Below are 26,068 nucleotides of genomic sequence, written 5' to 3' on the forward strand. Positions count from 1 at the left end.
AGTAAGGTAGTTTTCGTAGCATTTAAGTTTAGGTACTGGGTAGGATTAAGTGATGTAGAATGTGGTCATGCAGAATAAAGCATTAATATGTGTTTTATAAGTACTAATAAACAGCCAGTATTCTAGTAATATGCAAATTAATGAGCAATTAGTTAAAAGTGAGAATTGTTCCCCATACTGTTAGGTTAGGGTTTAGGTTAGTGGAAATAGTTGACAAGTAGTTACTTGTAGTTAGTAGAATGTCGGTTGAGAGCATTAAAATAAAGTTTTATCAGATATTAAGCAGACAGTCTACTAATACTCTAATGAGAGTATACTGTTAGGTTAGGGTTCAGGTTAGTGGAAATAGTTGACATGTAAGTTACTTATAGTTAGTGGAATGTCTAAAGTGGACCATTAAAATAAAGTTTTACCAAAAATAAGCTGAATAAAAAAACTTAAAAGCAATGATGACCATGAAAATATCCGCTTTTCATGTCCCATAATCCCCTTTAACCATAATTCCTGAAATCATTCCCATCACACTTAACTACAATAACGGCATGTTTTTATATGAGGTTTAATTTATGCTTAATGACATGGAGAAAGCCACAAATGAGCCTCATAAAACAAGGCTCTTAAATCTACAATGAGCGATTCTCCATTAATAACCAGCAACACTGAAGCAAATGTTGTCCAATTGATTTTCTTTTACGAGCGAAAAAACTTTGTGCTAATTAATGTTTAGAGTATTTTGACATCATAGTTCTCCAAAAATGTGTCTGTTTGTTTTAGAAACACTTTGCTATATGAAATGCCATAGAACATTGAGGTTATTTTCATAGCTACAATCTGATGTTAAACTTTCTGCCATGTATGATACTATGGCAAAAGTGGTGTGTATCTTATATATCTTAAGTATGTATTTGCTGGCCATAAAATTGCAGACCCCTGTTTGCATTTGCATTAAGCATTAGTGAAAATTAGTAAATTAATTTCCTTAAAATTCATTATCACTTCAGGTTTAAAAACTGTATAGTAGCACACAATTGTCACAGACACGCCAGGCTCCATCATTCACCAATCACAGCGCACCACTTCCCCTGAGTACTGATCACCGGCACCTGCACCTCATCACAGCCTCATCAACACCAGTATATAGAGCACTCACACACACAGCCACATTGTCCGGTCTCGTTTGCATCTAAACCTACCTGTATGCTTACCTCAAGGACTCTTACCGAACTACTTGCCTGTCTCCAGCGTCTCCAGCGTCTCCAGTCCTCCTCGTGTGATTCCCAGTCTGTGTGTGAGTGTTCTCCTCGTTCTACGTTCATCCATACCAACGCCATTCAAGATCACCACGTCTGCAACCACAAAGGACAGTATAACTCATCTGCACTTCAGTATTTCATCCTCACATTGTCATATACTCACCTGCACTGCTGTTTTCACTCTGCTGGTATCAATAAACATCCTTGTCTGTGATATCCTGTCTCCGACCCTTCTGTACTGTAACAGAAGACCGGACCATAACAGCTAGATACCAGCATGAGTCACCCGGACCCCTTCCAAGAGCTCGTGGACGCCCTGCGCCGAGCACTCACCTCCAGTTCACCGTCACCCGCTCCAGCGATCACTTCCGTAAGCACCGTCTCCACTCCTTCACCGCCTGTTCACGCCAGTCCCATGGCCAAACCAGCGCCCTACTCTGGCTCGGCGGAGGACTGCAGCGGATTCCTCCTGCAGTGTGCACTGGTCCTGGAGATGCAATTGCACCTCTACCCCACCGAAACCACAAAGGTAGCGTTTATTATTTCCCACCTGCAAGGCAAAGCGCTTCAGTGGGCGGACTCCATCTGGTCCCAGAACAGCCCAGTCACGCAATCCTATTCCAGCTTCGTTGCCCACTTCCGGGAAGTCTTCGGCAGACCGGCCTCAGATTCATCAATCGGTGAGAAATTATACAACCTCAAACAAGGTGCTATGTCCGTCAATGAATATGCTTTGCAATTTAGAACGCTAGCTGCCTCCAGTGGTTGGAATGAACAAGCTCTTATTACCACCTACCGGCAAGGTTTGGATCCTCGGGTGCGGTTGCATCTCGCTGCATACGAGGATTCCATCGGCCTCGAGCGCTTCATCCAGCTTTCCATCCGCTGTCGTGTATCGAAGAACACCAGGGCCAGTCACTGTTTAACACCTTCCTCCGTCGGCCAGAATCCGTCAGCCCTCCAGAACCAGCCAACGAGCCCATGCAAGTGGAAAACTCACGTCTATCTTCTGCTGAGCGACAACGGCGGCTGACCCTGAATTTGTGCCTTTACTGTGGTTCCCCTGGGCATGTACTCTCCACATGCCCAACCCGTCCGCCGCGTCCTATGGTGAGTGCTATCCTTCCCTCCATAAATAAATTGAAGCCACTCACCACTGTAGTAAACCTTACTGCCGCTGATGTTTCCCTTCCAGTGGTGGCGCTCCTCGACTCAGGGTCAGCCGGCAACTTCATCTCAGGCGCCCTCTGCCGACAACTCAAGCTCAAGACCACGCCTTCTCCGACCATCTACCAGATCCACTCTGTAACGGGCAGACTCCTCAGTAAAAGACGCGTGAGTCGCTGTGCTGGCCCTATCCAACTGCAGATCGGCATGCTGCACCAAGAAGACATCCATCTGCTGGTTCTGGAGGAATCCACCTCTGACGTGATCCTAGGGCGTCCCTGGTTGGAGCAGCATAATCCCGTCATCTCCTGGAGCAACGGCGAGATCCTGAAGTGGGGCGAAACCTGTTTCTCCAAATGTATCTCCAAGATTCCTGTTCCTTCGTCTCCTCGTTCTGAAGAAATCTCCCTCTGTGCCACGTCCATCGAGAGTCCTGTGGAGAAACGTTCTGTCGATATTCCATCCTGTTACGCCCCCTTCAGTGATGTCTTCTGCCCGCAAAGAGCCTCCAAGCTGCCTCCACACCGGCCATGCGACTGCGCCATCGATCTGCTTCCGGGTGAGTCAGTGCCCAGGGGAAGAATCTACCCCCTGTCTATCCCGGAGGAGAAGGCCATGGAAGAATACATCAAAGAGGCACTAGCTCAAGGTTGGAACATGGAACATCTCCGTGGACACCCTGGAACATCTCCGTGGTGCCACTGTGTTCACCAAGCTGGACCTCCGCAGCGCGTATAACCTCATCCGGATACGTGAGGGGGACGAGTGGAAGACCGCCTTCGTGACACCTACCGGCCACTATGAATACCTCGTTATGCCGTATGGCCTGGTCAACACCCCCTCCGTATTCCAGGATTTCATCCACGAGGTACTCCGGGAGTTCCTCCATAAGTTTGTTCTAGTCTACATCAACGATATCTTAATCTACTCCCGGAGCTTGGCCGAACATCGCCACCACATTGCGGAGGTCCTCCAACGCCTGAGGAAATTCCATCTCTTCCTGAAAGCTGAGAAGTGTTCCTTTCACCAGTCCTCAGTGAACTTCCTTGGTTACATCATTGACCACAGTGGCATCTGGATGGACGAGGGGAAGGTGGAAGCCATCAAGACCTGGCCCACTCCATCCACTCTCAAAGAACTCCAGCGCTTCCTTGGATTTGCAAACTTCGCCATTTCATCAAAGACTACAGCTCCATCGCCCATCCACTCACAAATCTGCCCTGCAATAAGCCCAAGTCTCTGTCCTGGACATCGGCTGCCACCAACGCCTTTGAAGCTCTCAAGGAAGCCTTCACCACCGCTCCCCTCCTCGTCCACCCCAATCCAGACCTGCCCTTTGTAGTAGAGGTGGACGCCTCCACCACCGGAGTGGGAGCGGTGCTTTCTCAGCAGCAGGGGACCCCAAGTAGACTTCACCCATGCGCCTTCTTCTCCCGCAAGCTCAACCCGGCGGAGACCAACTATGATATCGGGAACCGCAAGCTTCTGGCCGTGAAGTTGGCCCTTGAGGAGTGGAGGCATTGGTTGGAGGGAGCTAAACATCCTTTTGTAGTTCTCACAGACCATAAGAACTTGGAGTACCTAAAAGCTGCAAAAAGACTGAACCCGCAACAAGCACGCTGGGCATTATTCTTTACCCGTTTTGACTTCTCCATCTCCTATCGACCCGGCTCCAAAAATGTCAAGGCGGATGCCCTCTCTCGTCTCCATGCTCCAGAAGAACGACCAGAAGAACCAGAAACCATCCTCCCTAAATCCATCCTCGTAAGTCCCATTACTTGGTCAGAGGAAACATTGCCCTCCTCCAATGCCTCCACCAACACTCCGTCGGGTTGTCCTCCAGGCTTGCGCTACACCACCAGGGCACAACGCACCCCACTGATTCACTCTGCCCACACGTCACTTGGCACTGGCCACCCGGGGGTCAATGAAACCCTCTCGCTGCTAAAGGAGCGCTTCTGGTGGCCTAACATGGCAGCTGACGTCAGAAGGTACGTGCAGGGTTGTAGGGAGTGCGCCATCTCCAAGAGCCCTCGCCATCTTCCATCCGGCAAGCTCCATCCTCTGCCCGTTCCCAATCGACCCTGGTCACACCTAGGAGTAGATTTTATCACCGACCTGCCAGCATCCGATGGATACACCTGCATTTTCCAAGTCATGTCATCTGATTCCCCTGAGGGGCTTACCCACTGCCATGGAGACCGCTGAACTTATGTTCAATCACGTATTCCGATACTTCGGAATCCCCGAGGACATCGTCTCAGACAGAGGACCCCAATTCATTTCACGGGTATGGAAGGCCTTCTTCTCGCTCCTAGGTGTGACCGTTAGTCTCTCATCCGGCTACCACCCTCAGTCGAACGGGCAGACGGAGAGGAAGATCCAGGAGATCGGCCGCTTCCTCCGTACCTTCTGTCACGGCCACCAGAACTCTTGGAACCAGTATCTGGGTTGGGCCGAGTACGCACAGGACTCCCTGCGTCAGCCATCTACTGAAATCACCCCATTCCAGTGCGTACTTGGCTACCAACCCCCACTGTTCCCCTGGACCGGGGAACCATCGGACGTTCCAGCAGTCGACTACTGGTTCCGAGAGAGCGAGAGGGTCTGGGACTCTGCACACCACCAACTACAGCGGGCCCTGCGCAGACGCAGGATGACGGCCGACCTTCACCGTTCCAATGCTCCCTCCTACCAACCGGGACAGAAGGTCTGGCTGTCGACACGGGACATCAGACTGCGTCTGCCCTGCAAGAAACTGAGTCCCAGATTCATTGGCCCGTTCACCATCATCAAGCAGATCAACCCCGTCACGTATCAACTCCAATTACCTCCACAATACCGGATTCATCCCACATTCCATGTTTCCCTCCTTAAACCTCACCACCCTTCTGTTCCTCTCTCCACAGGGCCTGGCGTAGCAGCTGCCAAACCCCCCCTTCCACTCATCCTGGACGACGGAGCTGCATACGAGGTTCACGAGATCCTGGACTCCCGACGCCGTGGTGGTCTTCTAGAGTATCTTGTGGACTGGGAAGGCTACGGCCCCGAGGAACGCTCTTGGGTCCCCAGAAACGACATACTCGATCCCAACCTGCTTCACACCTTCCACTCCAACCATCCTGACAGACCTGCCCCACGTGGAAGAGGACGGCCACCACGACGTCGGGGTCCTCGGCCCTCAGGAGCGGGCCGTGGAGGGGGGGGGGTACTGTCACAGACACGCCAGGCTCCATCATTCACCAATCACAGCGCACCACTTCCCCTGAGTACTGATCACCGGCACCTGCACCTCATCACAGCCTCATCAACACCAGTATATAGAGCACTCACACACACAGCCACATTGTCCGGTCTCGTTTGCATCTAAACCTACCTGTATGCTTACCTCAAGGACTCTTACCGAACTACTTACCTGTCTCCAGCGTCTCCAGTCCTCCTCGTGTGATTCCCAGTCTGTGTGTGAGTGTTCTCCTCGTTCTACGTTCATCCATACCAACGCCATTCAAGATCACCACGTCTGCAACCACAAAGGACAGTATAACTCATCTGCACTTCAGTATTTCATCCTCACGTTGTCATATACTCACCTGCACTGCTGTTTTCACTCTGCTGGTATCAATAAACATCCTTGTCTGTGATATCCTGTCTCCGAACCTTCTGTACTGTAACAACAATATCTGAATGACTTACACTTTCCAAAATACAACAGAGTACAGTATCCCACAATGCAATGCCATCAACTTATTGATGAACATAAATCCACCACAATTTTTATCTTTTTGTTGACTCATTATTTGTCTGGACCGTACTGAAAATAACTCTTTTTATTTCCGAGTTGATTACTGGACACAAAGAATTAATGTAGTAAGTCATGCGACCAAAATGTACTGTTTGAAATGCGTAGCGTTACATAATGTGTATTGTTTTGCATACTGTTTTAAAAAATCTCACTTTATAATAAATGTCTTTTGGTGGAACCAAAGAGTTTCCAAAACTCATTATACTGTGCAGTTCTCAAAACTTTGAACTAAAACAATAAAAAAAAAAAAATATATTAAAAAACTAACAAATTAAAACTATAAAAGTACAAAATGAATTTGCAAATGGAAAAAAAACCCATTCTGCACTATGTGCACGTGTGCACTTTAACACATATTATGTAACGTAACATCAAGAGCAGAACAGACAGATGCAATTTCATTGCATGTCAGTAGGTTTAGTGAACTGTTAAAAGATTTGGTTGTGAGTGTCAACAGTGTATTTTGTCAAAGCACACACCTCTTCTGAGGTGCTGACAACACAACAGAGATAATGAAGCAGTGCTAAAGACAGATGGCCTCTTTTATCAACAAATGACAAAAGGAAAGAGAATAAGACAAAAAGAAATGGGGGGAATGAGAGAGAAAGAGAACTAGAAATTGAGAATGAGAAATGGCTGAGCATTAGTCTGACAGACCTCACAGATTTATTCTCTTACAAAAATACCAAATTTGAACTCCTGCTGGCACAGAACGTTGCCTCTCTCCTAACTAAGTGTTGCAAATGTGTGTGATTAAGTGTTTAATGTCCTGCTATATAAAGAAATCTAGAAAATAAAACAGCAACATAAACTGAATGTGTTTTTAGAACAACGTAAGTGTGATTAGATTGTGTCGCAACAGCAGTATGTGCTTTGTAATGCATATGCAATTTCACCCTTACACACAATAATGCATCATAGCTGGAATACGCCTAGTTAACTATGCTAATCTATGTGAGTATAAACTCATCTGATTACTATTTTGATATGTAATTCTTTTGTAATCATTATAACAGCATTTCACAGCTGTTTTGAACTCAACAGAGACTGATACATGCCAGAATTGCTTTTAAAGGGATAGATAGTTCAGCCAAAAATGAAAATCCATGATGTTCCAAACCCATATGACTATTTATCAATTGTGGAAAGAGAAATGTTGAAAAATGTACGGCCACTCTTTTCCACATAATGTAAGTGAATGGGGACAAAGACCTTTTTTTTTTTTTTTTTAATTCCAAAAAGTACAATTAAGATTTAATTAAATAGTTCATATGTTTTCCAACATATTCACTGAAAAACGTGATCTCTTTATAATGAGGCTCCATATTTGTATGCATTTGGACAGAGGAGGGGAAGATTTTACTTAAGATCCAAACTTCTCGTCACACAAAGCTAATGACTTCAGAAGACTTGGAAAATAGTGTACTTTTAAGATATTTTTCTGTCCGAAGGACATTCAAGACATTCATATTCTACTTTTGAATTCCATACAGGTTTGAGGATGAGTAAATATAGTGACAACATTTTTATTCCCGTTAAACATTAAAGAATATGAATTGTTTTTTGTTGTAAATGGTTCCAGTAAAAGCCTTAGCATAGCAAAAGCATAAAAAAATACTTTAAATTAAAGGAATAATTGTAAAATTAAGTTTTGAATAATTGTGAATATAGATATACATATGCACATGTACACATTCTATTAAAAGTACATGATGATACTCTTAATTTAGCACAGCCCTTCTTATTTCCAAAATCAATTTGTCATCAAATGATGCTTGCTGTACCTTGAGATGTACTTTCTGCCAACAAGTAAACAGTACAACATAGACTGTGTAAAGGCCTGATGCACTGCTACAACAGTCTTTACTTCAAGGAATCATTTTGGTAACACTTTACAATAAGTATACAGTAATAAAGTATTTACAAATCAGATCAAATAGTTAATAGTTTATAAACTATAGGTAATACATTAATAGACTATATACAATCAGTAGTCAATTAATAAATTAACTATAGTTAATAAACAGTTTAATAAACTATAAACTAATAGTTTGCAAATGACTTATAAGTGCTTTGTTACTGTATACTTATTATAAAGTGTTAATAGAATCATTTTTACTCGCCCTCATATCACTCTAAGCTTGTTTGCTATATATAACTTATGATTTCTCTCAACATGCGGTCAGGAGAGCTGTCAGTCAATACATGGGAAAACAAAGTAACTTGAATTACTTATTTGAAAAAGTAATTTAAATATTTTATTGTAAATTTAAAAGTAATTTGTTACTTTTCTGATTACGTAACTCAAAAGTTGTATTTGTTAACATTAGTTAATGCACTGTGAACTAACATGAACAAATAATGAACAGCAGGATTTTTATTAACATTAACAAAGATTAATAAATACTATCACAAATGTATTGCGTATTGTTAGTTCATGTTAGTTAATACATTAACTAATGTTAACAAATGAACCTTATTGTAAAGTGTTACCGCAACTTGTATTGCTTTATATTAATTTCTTAATATTTTCAATACCACAGGAATATATACAGAATCAGGGGAATGGATCATAAATCCTTTATAATATACCTAAAAAATCTTCAACATCAGTACAATTTAAAATCATTTAGTTTAGATTTAACTCCGAAATCAAACTCAATTCATGTAAATACCACTGCAAAATTTACAACAGAAAAGCATTGCCCAGACCTGTGTCTGCACCACGATCTGAGGCATCCATCAAACATTGCATAATGTAAATCTTTCACGGTTATCTTTGGGGAATAGGCATGAAAACGAGACTTCCGCACACAGAACTCAGCAGAGGATGTGTCCAAAAGCTGCAGTGAATTTGAGGAATGATTATTTTTGTTGAAGAGCTAAAGAATAACATCAGACCCTCCAGATGGAATACCAACATTATTATGTTAATGATGAGTTGCACAAACACATATGGACACAGATACATGTAGTACGTACACACACATGGATATCTGTACATCGTAAATTTGGCAGAAGACAAAGCCACCACTGGGGCGGCTGTGAAATCGTATTTTAAACACAGCTGCTGTTTTGTAGACAGTACAACATTGAACAGGATGTAGCGTGAAATTTGTTTAGGATGTGAGAGCATTGTGGTAAAAATCTACCTTTCGACCACTTTTGCTCAAAAATTCTCATCGGCTGAAAACGAATACCTGAAAATCCATCCAGATGCATTAACTCAAAAATTACAAACTTGTACAATAGCTTTTTATTCTTATTATTTGATAGGGAAATCACAGAAATGATTAACATACAATAAAGGAACATATGAAACCAAGTTTTTTTTTGTTTTGTTTTTCAAATAAAACAATAAGCTAATTTTGAACGCGATATATACAATGTTTCTTATATATGCAATGTTCCACATTCTTTGGGTCAGTGATGGTTGTACAGGCTGTTGTCTTTCTCAAAGCTCTCAGGCATGAGAAATCACTTGAGGTGAGCTCTCCAATAGCTCACAGGACAGCCAAATGTTTCCCAAACAAACCTGAAGACTTCCTGGATAGGCTGACAGCTAAGATCATTTAGAGCCTTTCCTCCAAACAGTTTAAACAGATGGAGACGAGAGGACAAGTGCTGTAAGCGAGCATTTTACATAATTTGTGTCCCCTGGTCAAGTTGGACGAGTCTTGGTCAGAATTCAGAGTAGTGCTTTAGAATTATATGAGTTTCTTGATTAAATCTAAAACATCAGCACTGCTGCAATGCACAACTCCCACTCTGAAGAGCTGATTTGATATGGCTTTGAGCCTTGTGTTTTGGTGCCAACACTAAATTATGAGAACATTAGTTCATTTGTTTTCACATTGTGCTGCAGCCAAATTGACTCATTGCTTTTTGTTTCCGATTTTGCTGTGAGATATTTGTTACCAAATACTTCTGCTTGCTAGAGAATAAGACATTTTGGTGGAAAAAAAAGAAGTACAAATTTACATTATTTAATAAATAATAATAAAAAAAAAAACACTGAAGCAGCAAAGTCTGGAGAAGTTTGAAGCATTGCTCAAAAGTGATGTGTGTAATTTTCTTCAGTGTTAAAATATGTTATCATATTTCAGCTTAATATGCAGAGACGTCTTTAAATAAACCATTGGTAAGTTGACTACCTAAAAAGTGTAAACACTGTGGTGCTATCAAAACATTGGTCTGTTTGTTTGAGTATCCCAACCAGAGGTGTGTTTTCAAAAAAACATCATTAGCCAACTATGGGAGCAAGTTCCATCATTACTAATATTCAAAGATTCTGTGTTTCCCTAAAGCATAGTACCAATGAACATTCCCAAACAGCATCTCAAGTTTGTGTGGTTGGAACTACAGCTCTAGACTTGTGGTTAGAAGCAGTTTCTTGTTAGGATTTATTGATCTTGCGGTAACACTTTAGTTTAGGGTCCAGTTCTCACTATTAACTAGTTGCTTATTAGCATGCATATTACTGGGATATTGGCAGTTCATTAGTACTTATAAAGCACATATGACTTATTCTGCATAACCATATTCTACATCCCTTAAAGGATTAGTTCACTTTAAAATGAAAATTACCCCACGATTTACTCACACTCGGGCCATCCTAGGTGTATATGACTTTCTTCTTTCTGATGAACACAATTGGAGTTAAATTTATAAATATCCTGACACGTCCAGGCTTTATAATGGCAGTGAACAGGGCCAATGAGTTTGAAGCTAAAGAAACGTACTCCACAAGGCTCTGGGGGGTAAATAAAGACCTTCTGAAGTGAAGCGATGTGTTTGTGTAAGACAAATATCCATATTTAACAAGTTATAAAGTAAAATATCTAGCTTCCATCAGACCGCCTTCCATATTTAACTTCTAAAGAAAGTGTAACTCCTTTCGCAGTTGAAAACACTTATGCTATGTCCTACGTCTTCCGTATTCAACTTACAAATTTTTTTTCATAAGAAGCCGTGTGGAGTATGTTTTGCTTTGGATGGATGCACTTTCTCGAGCTTCAAACTTATTGCCCCGTTCACTGCCATTATAAAGCTTGGAAGCATCAGGATATTTATTAATATAACACCAGTTGTGTTTATCAGAAAGAACAAAGTCATATACACCTAGAATACCTTGAGGTTGAGTAAATCTTGGTAATTTTCTTTTTAAAGTGAACTAATCCTTTAATTCTACCCAATTGGCAGAACTCAGAAAGAACTGAATGAGCTGGTTCTGTCAACGTTTTCAGAGGAAGGCTCATTTGGTTATTTTTGATTTGTTCATTTCAAAACGGTTCAGTAACCCGTTCGGACATGCTCATTGGTTCATTCCGTGCTACTTTGGATTTGTGTCTTGCATCACCATCATGGAACTAAAGTTCGATTCAGTTTGATCAAAGTCCCTTTAAGGCAAGTCATTTCAAGCCATCTTTGAAACGCCTCTCGGGCAGCTATTTCAGTCATGCAAGTACAGCTCCTATCTTTTTGAATGAGGAAACGTCATTCTCTAAAACTGTTAATGAAAAGCTTATGATTACATTTCATATTTGCAATCACCAATGAATTCTGACAACTGTCTCATAAATTTTGTTTTTAAATGCTAAAATCACAACAAAACAACTGCATTTATCCAGCTGAACCAGCCAATGCGCATGTCTCAAAACAGTGACTGTTTCTATAAAAACAAGAGCTTCTAAAGGCAGCTGCAGTGAAGCAATGATTTTACCAATTGTTGATCGGCTTTTTTATTTAGAAGGCGGGACTTATGAGTTGTCTAGACTATATATATATATAGTATTTACTAAATGCAGCATTCCTTTACTGTGTGTTCTTTCAGTGTTCTCAAGAACTATTAAGTAGAAATGTATTGACTGGTTCTTCAACATTGTTCGCTAGTGGATAAAATAGAATTCCTTTACGCAATTTCTGCCAAATTGCTAATTCCTATCTGGCAAGTTCGATTTTATGCATGGATTTCAAAATAAATTTTATGGTTTGCAAAATGCTATATTATATATAAATGCTATACTATATATAAATGCTATAACAGTCTCATTACAAGAGGAAATGTGGTGCTTTGTTATAAAGTTAGCATTAACATTATGCTTACATTTAGCATTTTTAGCTAGTGTATGTAAAAATACATTTTTCCATTTAAGGAAAGAAAATTCTACTGCCTTGTAGAGCAGCAAGTCTTCTGAATTAACAGACCAGACTATCCTATTCACCAAAGCTCTGAGAGGAAGCTGTAATTAGCAAATACAGTCAGGGTGAACGGTAGCAGCTGATTCAAACTCATAATGATAGACATTTTAAGCCCAAGGCGAATGTTTTATCAGTTTGTTTCAGGAGATTTTGGCATGTCTCGTTAAGAGGCTGTTATGTTGCTAATTGAAGTCTGAGTGAGGTTGAAATTGTATGGTGGCATGAGGAAGTGGGAATCATTTTTCATTGACATTTCAGTGAATATCACATTCAATGCAATTATGACAAGAAGATGAGCCAATACAGCACAGTTTTAAAGATTATTCAAATGGTGGCTGATTGCTAACTGATAGACTATCTGTTCACACGGTTCAGGACAATCAGTCTAACTTACACAACTTCAGCTTTAATCTCAAATGAGCCATGATATTTAGTTTCAAGCATGATTTAATGGTGTTTTAATAACACATTTGAATTCCAAATTAAATTGAGTTGCTTTAGAGAAAACTAAAAGGTTTGGTACTACACATCCATGAGATCCCATATAAAGCCACAGTTAATGTACCTATACCAGGGCCTAAACATTCAAAGGGAGGAATTCACTAAGAACAAATTGCACCTGATGATAATGTCATTTATTTTCACTCACTACGATGCGACAAACAAGCAATAGCCAGCACTATGTCATCACTTGTAGTCCCTGGTTAAACTAGATTTCAGGTGGTTATTGAATAAGATGCAGGTATAAAACCATGTGCAAAAGTGCTGTTAAGTGAATTCACCCCACTGAGTTCAACCTGCTTCAATTTTCTTACACAAAATATCCTGATCCTTCAGCCTACTATTGAGATTTCTGAACTGTAAGTTCCTGGCTCATGCTCTTTGGGAACACATTTATTTGTCTCTCCTGTCTCGTGAGGCCCATAACATCTCAATGGCCTGAGAATTTCAGAAGTGTGACGGTGTTTAATGTTCTCCTAATGAACTCTCCCAAACTGTCATTGCAAGAGCCAACCAGTCAGGCCTCGAGAGCTATAAAGTTGACCAGGAATCACTTTTCTCACTGTTCGACATTCATAATAGTTCCACTGTTTTTTCATTTCCTGAATGATTGTTGGTGGGAAAACCTTGAACGTCAGACTAACGTCTTTTCCATAATGCTGGAGTTTTACAGCCTTGACATTCAACAGTTTCTGCATGACACATGGCTATGTTTTAGTTAATGCTACGCCATATTTCCCCTCAGTTGGTGAGAATTTGATTGTTCACTCTGGAATTGGAGACAGGCTTGCCAAGCAGGAATTCATTGTCGTTACGCTGTTGGAAGGAGAGCTGCACTCGTTTCTCTTGACTTAGTCTCAATGGGTTTAACATCTTTCATTGTGACCATTCCTGTTCAAAACAGTTGCTTTAAACTTGACCTTCGGCTGTCTGCACTCATCTTAACATAATTTACCATAGCTGACAGCAAAGAAATATATATGGTTTCATGCACAGCCCTCTACCAGACGGCTGACACAAAGGTTCCTGGATTTGGTAAACTAACAGAGTTTTATAAGTTGGTTCATAATACTACACTGCAAATTTTGTAGTTGCCTGAACACGTATAGTAGTGAGAGTAATGCACATCCTCTGTATGTCAATGGATAAAAGATGATGCTTTTGAACAAAAATATGATGCTGCATGATGACCTCCCTTTTTTTTTTATTTTTTTTTTTTTATTAAAAAAGTACAATTTATCATATTTTAAAAAGAGAACTTATTATGGAAATAATATACAATAAATGAATATAGTGTGAACGGAATGTAATGTTTTCAGAAAGTTAATTTCATGTTATTTACAATTAATGAAAATGTATTATATAATTTAAATTGTATATTAAATGCAATTACTTGAACTTAAGAGTGCTTTTTTGACTTGTAATCACTTCTATTGTCTTTGAAATATGGTTAAAGTGTACTGTTGAAGCATTTGTGGTAAACTAAAATTGCTCTTGTCATTTCTATTGAAACTTGTATGTCATATATATAAATATATTTGTAATTAAACATTTATAACAAGGAAGTTGCAATTTAGTACATTTAAATAATATCTTTAAATTATTGAATAACACACTACAGTTAAAATTATAATTAAGTACTTTACATGTGCTTTAGTATGTTAGTCAACACATCAAAATAAGTGTACTTTAAAGCATGACAAAAATCATTAAAACAATGATTTAAAGTGTACTTTAAAGTAAAACTTTTAATTTGATATTGTTACAGTACACTTTTTAAAACTTAATCTTATATCATCTGCAGTAAATATACTTTTAAGATTTGAAGTACACTACACGTGCACATTCAATACAATGTACCCAAATCTTTTTCACAAGGGTTGAGCCCAGCTGTTCATACATACCTCAACAAATATGAGATAAAGTGATGTGCGACAGATGTGCTAATTCCTTCTTGGCTAATTCTTATCTTCATATGCACATATAAATTTGATTAGAATAGTTGGATTGAGTTGTCTAAAATAATCACATTCTCATGAAAATGCTTGCATATTTAAACTCAAAATGAGTGATAAAATTTTGGAGTAGGCTAACTAAAAGTAGTGACAATTAGGGATGCACCGATGATATTTATCGGCTGATTTTGCTCATCGGCATATCGGCTGTAGCAGGAAAAAGGCCGATATAACAAACCGATAGTTTATTAATTAACTGTGTGAAGGCACTGAGCTGTATAATGTCTGTTGCATAATCCTAGAGCTGCTGTCTGCGCTTAAATGTTAATCAAATAACAAAAGATGGCACACTATTCTTGACTAAATAACTTCTGTAACTTTCATAAGTGTAGCGGACCCCATCGGAATAATGACTAAAACTTTACTGATGTTTTATTAAGTTTCTTGTGTCCGTTTTCACTCCAAAAAAATCACCGCAAAAGCTAAACAATACAGAGCACAAGAAGTGCACATTAAAATCTCTCTCTCCGTTGCATTATCATCAACATACAGCGAATTACTCAAAACACTTATTACAACTAACAGTAAACAAGTACATACAGATCTTATGCCTTTTCGGGGGTGCTTAATAAACTGACAAACTTTAAATCTGCAAAATATCTCAGAAGAACTGCGTGCTCTCTATTAACCTTATAGCTCCATAGACCCGTCAAAATAAGACTCCTGCCTTAGTAAAGGAGATGCAGATCTCATACATATTTAAACTTACAAAAAAATATTAAAATTTATACAAAAACAAATTAGAAGGTTAATCACAAATTCTGTTACAATAAAGAAGGATTAATATGTATATAATTTATACAGTGAAGAACATGCAGTGTTATTTTACATTTGTTTACTTTATTTCTGTACCTGAAAACTATTAAACCTACCTAAAAAGCACTGTTTATTTCATATGTATCTTTGTTCTGTTGTCTTTATGTAGGCCTGATGAATGTTAAATGGATCCAATCCATGTTCATTAAAATTACTTGATGATGCAGCAATAAACCTGCTAGTATATTTTAATGCAGGTGTTTTTGAACTTTGCTGATTTAAAACATGATCAAAATACTATCTATTTTAATGACAAAATTTCAAATAAGAGAGGAAGTGACAAATATCGGTATCGGTATTGGTATCAGGCAATAATTGTTTGTTAAAATCGGTATCGGTATCGGCCCAAAAATCATATCAGTGCATCCCTAGTGACAATACTTTTTTTTTTTCAGAAGCATAACTAGCGCTGCGGTTTTCAACTGCGGTGTAACTTTTCCAGTGACAAAGTACTTTCTACCACAATTACCAGGGTAGTGTTACATTGTTGTTCTTCGTTTCATTGTATTGCAAGATTTGGTGAATCATGATTTAGTGAATTGGTTTGTTTGAGCGCTTCATGTAATTCATTAACTTCCCTGTGATTTGGTTATATAAAATTTAAGTTAGAAATTGGACTAGATATTTAGAAATATCTATTTGTTTTTGATTTGGTTAAATACATTATTGTACTTTATGTGCGGACCACCAAAAATATGAAGGCGGTGCTTAAAGCTTGAATTGCTCATATGATAGGAAAAATCGCTATATATGACAACAACAACAACACTGACGTGAGCGTCAAAAGTTGAAAAAAATCTAACTCATTATACTTTTCCTAGTATCTGACTGCCACGACTGACCAATCAGATTCGAGTATTCCAGAGAGCCACCTAATAACAACAAAGAAAAACAAGTGTTGATGTTGAAGCTGCGATCAAGGATCTTTGGTGCTTCTAAAAGTGAAGTTAAGCTATACATCTGCATTTCTGCAGATTTCTGATCTTAGATAATGCATAGAAGTACTGTTGTAAGAATGATAACATCTCAATGCAAACATAAAATTAGGCTTATCGAAAGGAGGAGGTGTTCCAGCTAGTGAAAACCAATGATCCATTGAATATCATGACTCTGTTTTTCAGGTCAACAAAACCAAATTTCATCATTACATCTATTTGCAAGATCTACATCAACATCTCTTCAAATTGCCTGAAGGTAAAAGCAGGTAGAAAGCTTCACATGTCTGTCTACAGGTTGTTGCTAGTGAGCGTTTTTGACTACAGGAAATGGGCTCTAAAGCCATACAACCAATGCTAAGCAGCTGCGAGTGCCAACAGAATGACTCAGGCTAGAAGGTTCACGCAGACCCAACAGGCCAGACATGCTCTGTAAAGGTGCGTGATAATTCTTCCCAGGCCACACACAGTGGAAATGTGAGAGATTGCAGTAGATCCCTTAGATCTCAAGGCTGTAAATCCAATGTGGAATTCATTTTGTGAGAAGTTACCAAGAAGTCACATATTGTCAGACATTATGAAGGATATCTACCAGTGCGATCTGTCCGTAACCAATGCACATGCTAAAGACTAAAGGAATCACAAATCGTAAAAGAGCAAACACACTCGCAACATCTGAGCTGAATGCAGTTTGCACGGTGCAGTTAGGCGTTTCTTGAGCTATCTAGAACATTTCGAAAATAAACTATATATGCAGACATTACAGGAGTATTCCGTCATTTTTTCCATTTTTTTTCCAAATTTATCACCATGTCATTTACACGAGATCTCAAATGATGTATTGTGTTTAATAACGGTCTAAGGTGGAAATGAACGTGATGCAAATGACTTTTCAAAAAGGAATGTTTTGAATAAAATGGCTGACTCATTTGTCTTGCATTCTATGCATCCTATATGCACACAATTAAATACTATTTTTTACATCTTTGCACAGTTTGTCAAAATTACAGCTTGATTGTAAAGGATACACAATAAAAAGTTTGGTAACGCTTTAGTATAGGGAACACATAAACTATTAACTACGACTTTTCCTCAATAAACTCCCAATTTACTGCTTATTAATAGTTAGTAAGGTAGTTGTTAAATTTAGGTATTGGGTAGGATTAAGAATGTAGAATAAGGTCATGCAGAATAAGGCATTAATATGTGCTTTATAAGTACTAATAAATAGCCAGTATTCTAGTAATATGCATGCTAATAAGCAACTAGATAAAAGACCCTAAAATAAAGAGTTACCAAAACCTTGATTTCTCTTTATTTTCTTCACACATCAATTATCTCAAGCTTTTCACTGACACTGTTGTCTCCTTGGTAAACTTGTACAACTTTTCAAAGTCTTTATTAGGGGCAAAATTGTGAATTGTCGCAAATATTATGACGCAGCTGACATGAGTTTTTATGTTTATTTTGTTCTTTATTTGGATTAACACAGTTTTCCACAAGTAATAATCCATATTTTTATGATGCTTTTAAGATAGAAATTCTAGGGACAAGAGTAAAAAAATATAAATGATGAAGGGATTGTAAAAAGTTAACAAAAGTTTGACCTTCATGTAACAAAAAGAAAATCTGAAATCTGTTAGTTTTAATGAAATCCAACCCTTGTGATATAAAAGTTCCCAAGCAACACTTAAAAATTTGATGAAACAATTACTGATATTGCCAGTCAGTTATTTAGGATGCAAAAGATGCATTATTTGATCATTTTATGAATAACTTCTGCACAAAAGTGGCACAGCAGTTTAGTGAATTCACATCTTAGTTTCCAGTTTTCAAAAATGGAATTGTCTGCAATTTTCCATTTTATGACTATTCATGAAACAAATAAAACAAATTTCTAAAATCATTCTTATATAAGTTGTTGCATTGATTTGAATGAACCGAATCATCCACAAGATCTAATTTCATGAAAAGGATGATGGGTGCCTTTGTATAGGAAGTAGTTATCATGTTCTGCTCAGTGGCAGATATGTATTTTTGCATATTGAAGTGATTTTAATTTGTGTTAATCACAGGAAAGCTTTGAATGTGGGTATAGTCGACATGCTCTGCGGTGCAACTACAATTAGCTATTTTTAATATAATTATCAGTATGCATTCAGCTTTTGTGACCATTTAAATTGAATAACCGAGACATTTGTACTTATACAAATTAATTTGAAATTTAAAATAAAGTCAAGGTAATTTAAAAAAAAAAATGGTCAAAAAGAAATAGTGATAAGACAAGATATCCGAATACATTCACATGCATTTAACCTAAAATCTTTACGTTGATAAAAACGCCCATGGACACGTTTTGCACGAACTACCAATGTATGCATTGAGCGAGTCATTCATTAAGCTACACGATAACAGTAAATATTCTCACAGCTGTCTGAATCATCTGTTAATCTTAAACATGAAAATACATGTCTATTCACCCACCTGCAGTAGCAAAAGACAAAGTAGTAATGTAAAGTCAGGGCCCACAAGGGGAAAGTGGTTGCGGCAAGTTCAAAGCCTGCTGATTGTGTGTGTCAGTTCAGTGTATGTTTTGCAGACAACCTCATGTAGAGACAAGCACTGCAAAACATGTCATCTGTCCATGAAATGAAAACAGAAATGCAGTGGGTGGGGTACAGGTAAGGGCATCATGCTCTGCGGTCGAGTTGAAATTATAGGGCATATAACATCTGTTAAGCAAACTTCTCCCAATTGTTATTGTAGTGTCGATTGTCGACCCGAAAATAAGTCATTAGTCACTTGTGCACATAAGTCCAAAACCTCAGCTCTCAGGAATCAGACGAAACATGCTTGTGTTTTAACTGAATGAAAGGAAACATTCGGATCTGTGAAAGCAGATTTAACCTTTACCATACTGTACAGTAAGAAGAAAATGACAGTGTTTGCAAAATATGAAGTACAAACGGTGGGGTCCAAGTTTAAGGGTATGTTTACGCGACAATAATGAACTATAATTGGAAAAAGTTTGTCCTTTTACGTTTTCCTCGTACAGAAGACAACGTTGTCAAAAAGATCCCCGTTCACAAGGATCTGCGAAAACGACTAAAAACATTGTATTATTCATGCCAGGCCAGTAGTTGGTGATGTCATTTTGTAAAGAAACACTACAGACTGAACATGTAATACGCATGCACATGATGTCACCGTTTTCACAAATTTGCATTTTTGTAGTTTACACAGAGACAATAATGGTATCATTTTCAAAAACTTGCACTTTGAATGGCATAAAAAGTTTTCTGTTTTTCAACAGAAAATGGTGATATGTAAACGGCCCCTAAAACCACATTTAAAATCTAGGATTCAAATTCTAATTTAAACCTGGACTTAAACAGAACATTTTAGAGTTTAAATCTTTAAAAACAAATAAATGTTGTGATGTAAAATGAATATGAACTATTTAAACTATTTGTAAGTCACCAATCAAATAAGTAAGTTTGTGACATGTGAACCCTTTTATACAGACAAATATATTTTCTTGTTTTTCTTTTTTAATTAATGATGAATAAAATCAGATGCCACTCTACACCATAGCAAAACTATAGACATCATTATGTTTTTCCCTACTTTCTTAGGAAAACTGTGTAAAAGCATTTTTTTACAGTACTGTTTTATGCTCTCATGTATCAGCCAGCACAGCAATTAAATGGAAATCAAAGGGCATTCCATCTAATGAATGATGTGGAGAATCACAATTCACACAAATCACAATTCAGATTTTACACTAAAATGTCACATTCTGTGACGTTGCTTCAGCTTTATTTTTTTTTAAACCGAAAGAACAAAATGTCTAAAAAAAGATAAAAACTTTTCTTTTAATGTTTAAAATAATGTGATATCATTCTTTTCAATAATAAAACAATGTAAAAAAATATGTAAAATAGGTAGCAACAACAGTTCTCATTGAATTTACTGAAATTTCAGTCATTAATTACTCACCCTCATGTCGTTCCACATTCGTAAGACATTCGTTCATCTTCGGAACACAAATTAAGATATTTTTGATGAAATCCGAGAGGTATATAACAGGTTCTATGTCAGAACACTGACTCAGTATTGGCCGGCTCCTGCGTCAGTATCACACGCATGCGTCGTGCTGCTCACATGAACAGTGTCGGCCAATATTGAGCCGGCATTCTGACGTAGAACCTGGAAATGCTGGACGTAAAAAGCGTAGAAGAATGACAGGGTAGAGAAGATATTGTTGAATAAAGTTATTTTTGTTTTGTTTTTATGCACAAAAAGTATTCTCATCGCTTCATAAAATTAAGGTTGAAGCACTGCAGCACTTTCTGGACCTTGAAAGTGGTGGTTAAATGCTGTCTATAGATGAGTCATAAATATCATCAAAAATATCTTAATTTGTGTTCCGAAGATGAACGAAGGGCTTACGGGTTTGGAAAGACATGAGGGTGAGTATTTAATGACAGAATTTTCATTTTTGAGTGAACTAACCCTTTAATAATAAATATAATTTACAAAGAAAAAAGCAAAATAGAAGCCTTTTCTATAGTTTCAAACTTTTCAACCCCACTGTAATTTGAAAATCAAAAATATGAAATCAGTTAAAAAAAAATAGCTGTTGTCTTCTTGAATTTAAATATGACACAGAACCAAAGCTGCAGCACATTTAAATTGTGTAATTCCTGCAAAAAAAAAAAAAAAAAAAAAGAAACAAAAAAAGGTGCAAGTATTGTCAACCACTTGGGATGAAATTCATAGCTTGACAAAGAATTTTTTGATGTATTTGGAACAGCAATAATATCTTATAAACATTTAGGCCGAAATCGCATCAGGGTTCTAAATGAGATACAGATTTCTGGAGTGAGTTTATAGGCTTCTTGCGAATGAGTTCATGAATACATTCAAGCATCTGTCTGGGCATGTAAACAATCTTCTTCGTACAAAGTTTCTTTTTACATTTAGATGTTATTGCATGATCTAATTTACTTAGTTTTATCCAAATGAACAACCCCCATCTCAAAGATATGGGAATACTGGCATTGCAATGATCTACTAATAATTAGGCTAAACTTCTAATGCTTTTTTGCAGAATTTGTCTGACTTAACCTATACCAGCAGTCATGTTTGTCAAGCAAGTTTTTGTTACCTATTAGCACTTCTTTACTGACGTTGATGGATTCCAGTGTCATACTTCATTTTACAGTCATTCTATTAATTTATCACTTTCACTTCCCTTCTCAAATGTTGCATGAATCACCATGGGAACAGTTTTCAAGCTCTTGTGTGGCCATAGGGGGCATTAAATTTTGCTCTCTGTCGGAGGTCGGCCTTCTCTGCACAAACAAACACAGCTTATCCTAAACAGAAGCACTCCAAAGCAAGCTCGAAAACTCATAAAACTGTCTTGGCAGTGCACACAAGAGTTCTAGGGCTATCTAAACTCTGAAATCCATCAGAAGATACTATATATTCCAGATAATTTCAGCCGGGTGCCAGAGAGAGTCAAACAGGACCCTGGAGCGCATGTTTAAGACACATTTTTAGGCTGAGCACAGCTATTGGTCTGCAAAAGTATTTTGTGTGTGAACATGGAATGCTGGGTGAGTAGAACTAGATCCACCTCATCTACTTTGTTTGGCCAGATGGTCAGTGTGGTCTTATCGGGCCATATAGTCAATGGGTTATTTTATATATACATGTACTAAACTATAGGCTCAAGTCATCAGCTTGGGTAACTTAAACACCCAGGGGAGTTGCTGGCAGTGGCCCACCTGCCTCATTAGAAGCCCTCATTACCTCTCATTACCACAGCGGCACGCTACGCTACGTGAGCACAGATCTACAGAGAGAAACCTTTAATTCAGGCTCAATGGGAAACCTGACCCTGCTCATGAATAATAATAGCCAACATCATTGTATGGAAGGAAAATAGCACTGTCCATCTGCCTCAGGACAAGAGAGCATCTGGGAATTTGAAAGGCTTCACTCACTCAGTGTCAAGTAAACTTTGGGTTCTGTCCAAACCGATTTCAGGAGGGCCGTCAGCTTACATTTTGACTGAGACACCAAGGCAAGCGGACGTATACAGTTCTAGGAGAATTTCAAGAGATACATTATGCAGTACATAATCACACCTATCATTTGTCTAGGCTTCAAGAGGCACTTTATCTTTTACAGATGTTGACTGAATTGCCCAATCATTTCTGGACTGTATGGTTTTCAGTCCCTAAAGAGACAAGTCGTATTTGTATATTCCAACTTAACTGATCTATTACATCATTCTGACAAATATTCATAAAATCCCTCTGCCTGGGAAACACGTCTGTGTTGATTTCTCCCTGCTGTTCGCATATTCAGACTTCAACACCGGTCCTGAAGCCGGCTGACATGTTAACCACAGCTCCTGCCCAGATGAAAATGATAAAAATCTGTAACGTGTTCCATGTCTCAGAGAGGAATGAGGCAACGATAGCGAGACCCTCTGGTTGTGTAACATGAGTGGCTTGACGGATAGATGGAAAGAAAAAGAGAAAGGAGGATTGAGAGAGAGAGAGAGGTTTGATGTTTTAGGGGTCTCTACCTTAGGAAAGAATACTTCTCCAAAGTCTGCAGGTCACCCGTCACCTATCAGACCACCTAGTTCATCTCTTCATGCCTCAACTACATGTCATCTCACACCCCAACACACTCGAGTTTTCATAATACCACATGTTATTCTTTTACAAACCACACAATTTGGTTTGGAATTCATTCAGAAACGGCTTGGGTTTTTCTTCTTTTCGCTTTTTTAAATCCTTTAACTTTTTGAAGTTGATGAAGTAAGCCCCACTTTTGCTGGTCCTCTCCCCTCCAGATACCATCTAGTATATCACTCAAGTTATTTCTTTTCAATGCATGCATTGCCTTTCTTGTCAACAGCACCTTGAGTCTTCCTGTCATAGGATACGGGCTCATTTCAGATTAAAAGCTTCCCCTTTGCTTGTTGACAGGTAGCAAGTCCATTCACAAGCATTCCACGAAACTCATAATTTTAGACATCAGCACCCTGTGCTGCTTACCTCACAGCTGCTCTCCTCTCAAGTTTGTGAAACGTCAAAACCCCAAGTTAGTTGTATTCCAGCTCTCAAATTCTCCACAGGTTTATCCCCAAAGCCTGGTCTTGTTCAGCATTACAAAATGTGAGTATCCAGGTCCCGTGCCATCCACTCCAGCCTTGCTCCCACTCTCTCTTAAGGGAAATTGATTGTTCTGAAAGTTGGAGTCCCACAGCTACTCCCCTGACCTCCACTGCAGGAGCCAACAGGTCCTAGTGCCTCCCCTTTCCCTCCCTCTCTGCCCCTCCTTTCTCCCGTCACGTCTATAGGCTGCAGAATCCTCTGTGTAGCGCTGAGAGTAACAGGAAAGTGGAGCATTGTTTAGGCCCCGTTCACGAGATGATTCACTGTTGTGATTTGCTTGGCCCATATCAGCCATTCAGATCTTGACATTTCCCTAGTCCTGTTAGTCATCATTGGAATTACTTACCTCAATAGTTGTTTCAAACTCTTTTCTTGAGTCATTCAGTCACGATCCATTTTGCTCCAGAAATTCAAAAGCGCCTCAGGAATTTGCATAAGAAAATATGAGGCAGTGTATCGCAGATGCAGAAAACGAGAAACATAATAAAGGAATGACAGAAATGGCATTTCTTTTTTTAGTACAACTCCCACAAACAAAGCCACAAGGAGAATAAAAGCCAGCAGATGGAACCTGCTTTGATAGGGGCTCCAACTATAGTTCAGAGGCCCTGAGTTGAATTGAATTTAAAGAAGAATTACGCTCACAGGAAGTGGAGTTGGCCGATTGTACTAAGTGAGTATGACATGAAGAGTTTTCTCACAGCAAACAAAAACCTGGTATTAATAATTTTGGATAGGAAATTCCCACACAGAAATGTAAATCTCTTCGAATTAAAGTGGTTCCATTGTTTTATTCATGTCCCTTTGGGTGTTCAACTTAAAAGCATATATAATGCAATTCGATACCTATAGCACACACCCAGCTTTGAACTGGGCCAGTCCGCTCATATATCATAACAGAGGGGTCTCATCTCATTTTTACCACTGTGTCTTTCCTTTAGCTCTCTGACTTTAGTGAAACCAGATTCGAATATTCATCTGCCTATTCAATTCAAATAATAATGTATTTAGCTGAAAAATAACTTTTAATCAGCCAACAAATTGAAATTTTCTTTTGGGATTGGCTTTACTACAGTTCAGCTTTAAATATGAATTGACCTAGCTAGCTGCTAACATTAAACAATACAACCTCTTAAAACCAGCCTAAAGTGGTTTGTGTGTCATTGCTGGCCACCACGCTGGTTTCCACTGGTCTGGTATGATACATTTAGTGGTGATTTAGGCACTTTTTAGCTGTTCAGACTGGGAGACCAGCTATACTGTACCAGCTTAGGCAGCTTGGGAAAAATGAACAGTTAAATCAACTATCTAATACCGATTAAGTCTTACACCATGTTAACACTGGACACGAGCAGCGGGATGCAACAACAAAATCAAAGAAAACCTATTATAATCAGTGATACTGTTCTTAATTACTACAAACACTTGCACCACTTCTGTCAGCAGTACAAATGGGTTTGGAACTTTTGCTTCGGCGTGTTCAGTTTAGACAGTCTCAAGCCGTTGTAGTTTAGCAGGGGCATAGCCAACATTTCAGAAGTGAGGGGGTCAGGTGTAATCAGGGCATAGGCAGGGTTTTATAATTACCGAGGTCCCAAATTTAAGGTAGTTAGGGGGGTTCATTATTAATCTTATATGCCTAATATGATGAAAATGGCTTCCTCACATTGACAGTTACTATATAATACAATTACATGAATCACGTAAATTAGGCCTATTTTCAATTTACAATGGCGAAATTATACAAGTTTATTAGTTTGCCCCTTTTTTTTTTGTCAGTCGTTTAACATTTCTGTCTTAAAACAGCTGTCAAATATGAAATGTTTAGTTTAGCTACTTACTGTACATCTTACCTTGCTTTATGATGGTTAAACTGAAGTGTTGTGCAGGAATTCACGCTCAGCAGCTTCTGTTCTGTGAACATAAAGCCCACCTAGGTGCCTACTTTGATTTGATTGGTCATGATCATCTCAAATATTTTGACATTGAAAAAAAAAGTGTGTGGGACGAATTTACGTTTTGTTAAAAGTGCAGGGGACACGTTCTACACCCATGTAGCATTGTGCGAAATGACAGTTGTCGTGTCTGGTGTAGATATGGTGTTGGCTGGAATATGAATGGTGCTACTGTAAACATGAAACAAAAGAAGCTGCTCTCCAAGACTATGAAATGTTGA

General features: G+C 38.8%; 1 protein-coding gene across 2 annotated transcripts in view; it reads right to left on the minus strand.

Moving 5' to 3' along the window:
* The window catches only part of ngfa (nerve growth factor a (beta polypeptide)), a 40,011-nt gene extending 15,943 nt beyond the window's left edge, over positions 1-24,068 (minus strand). Inside the window, exon 1 of one of the 2 annotated variants that reach the window (XM_051881034.1) lies at positions 23,773-24,068. The gene's annotated coding sequence lies outside the window, so the exon portion shown is untranslated. The remainder of the gene's footprint in view (positions 1-23,772) is intronic. The other variant, XM_051881033.1, reaches the window with a different exon arrangement.
* Positions 24,069-26,068: the final 2,000 nt, after the last annotated feature.

This window comes from Ctenopharyngodon idella, chromosome 22 (genome assembly GCF_019924925.1).
Source record: "Ctenopharyngodon idella isolate HZGC_01 chromosome 22, HZGC01, whole genome shotgun sequence".
Lineage (NCBI taxonomy): Eukaryota > Metazoa > Chordata > Actinopteri > Cypriniformes > Xenocyprididae > Ctenopharyngodon > Ctenopharyngodon idella.